The sequence below is a fragment of the Pezoporus wallicus genome, unplaced genomic scaffold (assembly GCF_028554395.1).
Source record: "Pezoporus wallicus isolate ANWC-B61680 ecotype Strahan unplaced genomic scaffold, APGP_CSIRO_Pwel_v1 contig_14689, whole genome shotgun sequence".
In the NCBI taxonomy this organism is placed as follows: Eukaryota; Metazoa; Chordata; class Aves; order Psittaciformes; family Psittacidae; genus Pezoporus; species Pezoporus wallicus.
The window spans coordinates 565,009-572,622 of NW_026637698.1; positions in this window are offsets into that span (position 1 = coordinate 565,009).

Here is a 7,614-nt window from a genome sequence, read left to right on the forward strand (position 1 = left end):
AGCAGATGAGACAGTGATTTATTCCTTATTCAGCGATGGCATCACATTATTGAAGGTGCTTTGGTATCACAAATACTAATTATATATTTCACAGGCTCTTGACTCAAATACGCAGGGTGACCCTTCCACCCTGTCCCCCTCCCTAAGCTAAGGAAAATGACACAACGCAGCTGTTGAAATGAATAAAAGGGACCTTCCTCAGTTGCATAATCATTGAGTGCCAAAGCAAGCAGCAGCCCTCAACCCCTTGACTCCCCAATCTCCACTAGCAGAGAGCCTGGATTCCCTTCAGATAAAGCCTCCACACCTTTGTTTCCCATCACCACAGAACTAGCTTTGTGGCACCTTTCCAGCTTCCTGAGCTCTGACTTACCCCTAGAACACAAAGCTCCTGGCTTTGAAGTAACACACATCTCAACAGGAGCCAGTCCAGGGTCCAAATGAGTGAGGTTACTCCAAATGATGTCCCATTGAGCTCTTACTCTACGTGCTCACTTGGCCAAGCCACAGTCCTTCGAGGACCAGGCTTGGAACCCAGGGGCACTGCATGGTGCCAAGACAACCAGAAAAGCATAATTATCAAGACATGTGGCACTCTGTGAGGAGGAGTGGATGACTCTCCCACAGATATTTCAATAGCACAGATAAGCCAGCATCAGCATCTCTCAGCCACAACACCTCTGGGGCTAATTACCCTCTTCCACCACAGGGCGACTGCTCTTTTGTTGGGTTTCTTTTTGCTCCTAGCAAGCTTTGTCATCTGTCTTCCAACCCTCTTACATTCTTGGTTACAGCTAGAAAATGAGCAGCTAGCAAAACCCTGATCTTGGCTTTCTCAGTGGCTTCTGGCCATCTTAATAGGATAAGGCCTATGGCTCCTTGTGGTCTTGCCCTCTGGAGGGCTTTAAGGGAAAGCAGTCCAGATTCAGCAAAGAATCATAGAATGGTTTGGGTTGGAACGGATCTTAAGCTCATACACCACCCTCACAGCAAAGAATTTCTTCCTAATGTCTAATCTAAACCTCTTTCAATTACACCTTTAGCATATGACAGCCAGAGTTTCACACTTTGCAAAACTTCTCCTCGTGAATGAATGACAAGCAAGACCATTCCAGCCATTCAGGTTGGACAGTTTTCTCCTTACACTTCTTACATGGAACCAGAAAGAGAGCCATGGAGAGAGAAAAATGTCAGAAGACTATCAGTGACAAAAGATATGATTTTCATCTCTGAGTAGCCATGTACCTCCCAGCCAGAGAAAGACAACAGAGAGGAACAGCCACTGAAAACGAAAGCACATTCCGACTCAGAAACGGGTCTGTTAAACAGCTAGAAACATGTCACAGTCTGCAGATGTTCTTAGAGGGTACATTCTACTCCAAAGCAAGGTGAGTTACAGGCATGTTATTCTGGTAGCAAAGTCTACCATCAGATTATAAAATATCAAACCTTCCCTTGTCTGTGTGCTAAACCATGACATTTATGAGCTAGAACTCCCATGAGCAGCCTGAGATTGTATTTCAGAGTTTAATATCATCCACTGCAAACCCACAGCTTCTAAGTGTGGGTAGTTTTATCTTGGGGGAAAGAAAAGAATTCAAAATCCTTTTGTGATTTGGAAAGTTGGGATGGATCAGTGGGGTTTCAGCTTCAGAACCTGGGCCCTCTGGGATATCCTCTTACGCTGTTCACAATTTAAAGTTACTAAGGAAACTGCTCACCAAAAATCTGGCCCCAAATACTATTTATGAAGCCAAGCCAGAGATCTCAAGTCAGCTGTCACCCAGTCACTTCTCTCATACCAGGGGATTTTCCCTGACTGCACACTGAATAACTACCTTCAGATCTGCCCACTTCTCCTCCTAATGCAGGCTGAAGGACTGCAACTTCTTCCTAAGTACTTCAGGATTCACAGGGTAGTTTTGGTGACAGGGCCTATGACCTATGGAGGAAAAAACCCTGTGCAATGTGAGGGTTCTGCTGTGATCTGCCGTGAATGGGAATCACCAGACCAGCTGAAATGCCCTGCAGCTTCAATGGTGAAGGAGGGCCCTTCGGTGAAGTTGCCACAAATACACATAGGGGGTGAGAAGCCAACCCAAGAAGTTAGGGTTGGACCCCACCATAAACCATGCCCAACTACAACACCGGAAAAGGCCAGATTTGGGTCTGTATTACTGACTTCGAAGTGATGCCAAACAAGGGAGGCTGAAAGCCAGGAAGGGAAACAAAGCCTCACTGCATCCAGAACACACTGCACTGATGCATAGATATTTAGGGACTGGATCAACTGCTGTAAATGGGAGAGCATCTCATGGCTGGGACAGTGAGGAGAAATAACTATATGGTGACATCTCTGCTTTGACTTCTCCCTTTACATACTTCAGACTTTTGAAGTGCAATGATGAAGAGATAAGAAATAAAGACAGGTATTATGATTGTTACATATAATATCATGCTGCTTTCATGATAGTATCTTCTCTGTCATGCAACTAAACCAGCAAGTGATTGCAACTGTGCTCATTAGTCTCCAATTCAAAGAGAAGCTCCTATCTTCATGCAACAGCAATCAGGGATCTTGCTTACATAAGAAGCCTTGTGTAACAAAAACCAATTTCAAATCAATGCATGTGCTCTTTTTGATCAAGTGATTCAGTTGAGCACATGAAGATTCTTTCTTTGGCCATTCTGGCTGTACTTTAAATTTGCTTTTAAGCAACTGAAGCTAACAAGTTTGCCTTTCCTCAGAGTGCAGGTCAGTGGCCTGCAGTGCCAATTGACACAAGTCACACAGAAGCCACTGAAGTTATTTTCTGCACACTCACAAAGCATGGATGCACTAAAACTGGTTTTGCTAGCTTGAAACTTGTCTAATTCAATCTGTGATCAGACTTAGCAAGATCAGCTTGACTAAGGGTTTTAATTCTTCCCATTCTGCTGGAAACACCCTAGTAAGGGCTAGATGATAGTTTCTAAATGACTTCCCACTTTTTCTCTGGTAAATCACAATTTCTCTTTCCTTGCATCTTCCACAGAGCTAGGATGACATGCCTGGGTTTTAGTCTGCCTAATGAGAGCCACAGTAATGTGCAAACAGTGCTGCACACTGCTAGAACAAACATCTCTCCCATGTCCCTGGGTCACTGCCTCATGGCAGCGCTGCTCCAGGAAATCCTGGGTGTTTCTGAACTTCTGCCAGCCAAGAGGCTGCAAGACACGGGGAAAGTGAAGCCTGGCACCCTCGGATCTGGGCACCTACATGGGCTTGTGGAGCCTGTGCCTCAGTTGTAGGTCTCCCTGTCCTGCTAAGTAGCACTGAGGTCCTTCGGTGGCCTGGGGCTGGATGTGGAAGGAGGGTTGCTGTTAGCTGTCTGCTCCCTTAGGTCATGGGAGCTCTAAGGGCTCCTCATGAGAAGATTCCAGCATCTGAGTCACTGCTCGGGTCAGAGCACAGCACCTCCTGGCTCACCCTGCTCTGCAGTGGGTAACCCTGACCTCACAATCTGATTAGTAACGTTAAGTTAATAGCAACAACAATTACAATAGCGATGTTAGTTAGGGAAGTAACCAGTTATTTCCCTCCCTTGTGGGAATTACCACAGAGGCATTTGGGGTTTTCTGGGACCCAGAGTGCTATGGCCTGGTCCAACCTCTGCAATTTGCTCCTACTCTTCCCTTGTCCTCCTGATGGTTCCTAGAGTACATTTACACCCAGAATAAGTAACAATGTCCCTATCATCCCCTTAATACCAAGTGAATCTTCTCTGAGCAAGGAGGGAATGAAGGTAGGGGGTAACCTCGGGAGCTGGCAGTGTCCTCAAGGACTTCCATTTGGCAAGAATGACCCCAACGTACTCCTCTAGCAAGGCTGCTTAGCAGATCTGCAAGAGTAAGGGCAGTCATGCGTTCTTTGCATCACTCCAGACCACTGAGTAGAATAAGTCAGAAACATATTCCTAGATCTCCCAGACTACTGCTAGCTCAACAGAGGGCTCAGTGCAGAAGGGAGATGAAAGCCACAGTATCTGCTGGGGTTGCATTCAAATGTACCAGAACTGGTCTTTCAAGGTAATTATACTTGTTTACTGGAATTGAATATACATGTCCCTGCAAGATGCCTCACAGAAATAAAGCTTATCTACCCATCTAAGGATCTGTACACATTTAAGTAACAAAATCTAAAATCAAAAGTTTTCTTTGTAGCAACTAGTCCCTATAAAGTAGGAGGCAGTGATGGATTGAGCGTATACCGAGCATTGATGAGGAGTGTTTTGACATGCAATCAGATTTGATTGCTAAACTAGTTTGGTAGCTTTATTATGGGATGCTTAATACAGAGTTTGTTAATGCCTGTGCAATATATATTTTTTGGAAGTGGTTTTTTCCTCCCTGTGTATAACAGAAAACAAGTTGATTATCTCCAAGGCTCACTGTTGAGGAGAATAAGGCAATTGTAGCACAAGGCACAGCCCCTCTCTGGGACGCTCACTGGGATGCAAAGGGGCTCTGTGCAGCAGTGGGTGCCGGTGGGAAAGGGAGGGTGATCCCAGCTAAGCACTATGGAAAATCTGGATTCAATTTTTGCCTCTTCCACAGACGCTTCCTCTGGTAAGGGACTTTACCTATTGCTGTGTCAGTCTGTTGAGACAGTGGATTATACGCTGTGCCTCATCTCACTTTTATCTATAGCTTGTATCTAGTTTAGCTTGTATGGTATTTTACTTCTTTTTTGTAGTTGTAAGATTTTAGGGACATGTTAGCAAGAATTCTGCCATGCACTATGGAAGAATCCTATCCCTTACAGCATCTAAGGATTCCCTTGTATCGCAAACAAATAATTGCAATGGAAGAACTAATTAAAGAGTTGGGACAAGAAAAGCATCCAAGGAGGCTAAAATCTGGACCCTTTGAGAAAGTCTGAAGGATTCTATTTTCCTTATAATGTCAGTATTTTCTCACTGTTTGAGGTGTTCACAATTTACAAACTCCCCTCCTATAAGTATTTCAGCACTCCTGAAGTATCCAAGCTTATTTCTCTAGTCTAATCTCTTATTCTCCCTGTAACAGGCAGGCTGTGTCTGGCCATTTGGGAAATAGTTCATAATTCCATGCTTAAATAACTGCCTTTTGATAAAGGTCCAAGAGAGCGCTCAGAGAGCTAGTTTGTTTTCAGGGATGGAGCAGACAGAGCAGAATGATGTTGCCTGCATACTAAGAAACTTGGCCCGAGGCCCACACACACACCAAAGGCAAAATAAATAAATAAGCATCTCAATCAATCTTGACGTCACCAGGAAAAGGGTCACTGCCATGTGGAAGGAGACATCTGGCCACTGAAGTCACTGCTCTGGAAGGATGCCACTGAACTGTTCACATGCTCTGCAGCACAATAGGATAACATGACAGTCAAAAAAGGTAAAAAAAAAAGGGGGTGGATAAATTCTAATTGATGCTGAATGAGAGGAGGATTAAGGAAGGAGCTGCCCCCTTCTGCAAACCTAACATCTAACTTTTACCTGATGAAAAACTCCCACGGTTCCAATGCTAGACCAGCCTGTCATCTCACACGACACTGTCCATTAGACTTTCAGAACCAGCTTTGGAACAAGGAAGAGCTGGATTTTACCATACAGCTAGAATGGAAACGTGTGGAGGAGGGCACTTTCCACATTCCCATGTGCAGGGCTAAGGAAGATGCACTTGCCCCGGTGTTTGTGTTACCTGCAGCTGTACACAACCACAACCACACACGCAGAATGACAGCTGTTCAGAGTAGCCACAGCAACAGACCGCTGCAGCCTTCCACATGCATCTTGTACTCCAAGGAATTATCTCTAAACACATTTAAAGGAAAATGCCAATTGTTCTATTTAATAAACAACAAGGTTTTGAGAAGGAGCAACAAGAATTGTCTGTGGGGAAGGAGAAACCTCTTGATAACTCTTTCCCTTATACACACAACCAACTTGCTTCTGCAGGCTATTGTCTCTCTTTCCCTCTGTCCCCATCCAGACACAATATTGAAAGCAGCAGGGGATTGTTTGCCATGGGAGCTCTGATCTTCCCTTTACAGTACCAGGGCATCCCAGCCCATCCAGACATCAAGCCAGGATGCTCTTGGCACAATGGAGCATCTGCACCCAGGACGTGGAGGCTCCTCTCCAGCCCTGGGCATTTCTGAACCAGCCGGGTTTAAACGCAGCACAGCCAAGACCGAGTCTTTGTTGTCAGAGCCCGGATTCCTTCAAGACCGCTAAAAAAATCCACCCTCCGAGAGATGGGAATGCGACTGCCTGGAAAACGCCTGTTTCTCAGCACTTTCCAGCTGATCCCCGCGGGTGCTGCCCGTTCTCCCGGTCACGAACGAGGGGTCCGGCGCTGCCTTGCTTGTTCTACAACCGGTCATTTCTCATCTACCCAGCGGCCGAGCCGGGCGGACGGAGGGATGCAGGGCACCGGCACCCGCAGGCCGGCGGCGGCGTGTGGTGGGGCCGGCTCCCCGCTCCTCACCGCTGCCCGTGTGTCCCCCCCCCCCCCCCCCCCGGCCCGGCTTACCGCGGCCCCCCGCCGCCTAAAGCGATTATGGGAGCGCCCCGCTGTCCCGCTGCTCCTCCGCAGGGGCTTCGCGGTGCTTACCGGAACCGGGGCGAGTCCTTGATGCACTCCTCGAACTCCACCGTCATCCTGCCGGCTCGGCCCGCGGCGCCTTCAGCGGAGGAAGCGCATCGCCCGCCGGCAGCCAAGGACGCGGCGAGCGACCGACCGACTGAGGCAGCGAGCGAGCGCCCGCCCCCCGCGCCCGCCGCCTCAGCGGGATGAGCGCGCCCGCCGAGCGCCGCCGAACGCCACCGAGCGCCGCCGAACACCGCCCAACGCCGCCCAGCGGCGCGAAAGGCCGCGCTGGCCCGGGCCCAGCCTGGGGCCGCCGGCGGGCAGAAGCGGAGGGCAGGGCCGCTGCGCCGGCAGCGCGAGGGTCCCCTCGCTCGGAGCGAACGGTCGGGACGGCGGGGTCCGTGTCCCTGCGAAACGCGGCTCCCTTCCGAACGCTCACCCGGGGCCTTCGCCCCTCTTGCCGGGCGAGGGTGGGCTCTGGCAGGACGCTCGCGGCACCGTTTGAAGCCGTGGCAGCGATGCTTCGTGCATCACCTCATGCCAAGCGATCAGCCTGAGGTGCGGCTGCCATTTCCACATAGAGCTGAGCGCGCTGATGGAGATCAGTGGGTCCAGCGCGATCCGAGAGTGGCAGTGTCAAAAGGATTGCCATCAATCCTGTTACTACTTAATCTAGTTTTTAATTTTCTATACGCAATGGATTTGCTGCTGCCATCAGCCGGGCAGTAAATCTGCAGTAACTCCTCTGGAGCCAACGTAATCACCTGAGGAAGGAAGACATCTGGGCCTGTGGGTCCGGCCGAACAGATCATGTTTGCTGCAGGACAGAGCAGTGTAATGTGGAATGGATAAACGAGGCTAATGATGATGGGTTTAGTTCTGATCCTCCACCCATCGAGCACCACAGACACAACAGTATAAACCACATCATTCACTGCAAGTTGAATAGGAGTTCAAGACTGGGAGAAGGGACTGAAGTGTAAATCATCACCTTTTAAGAGA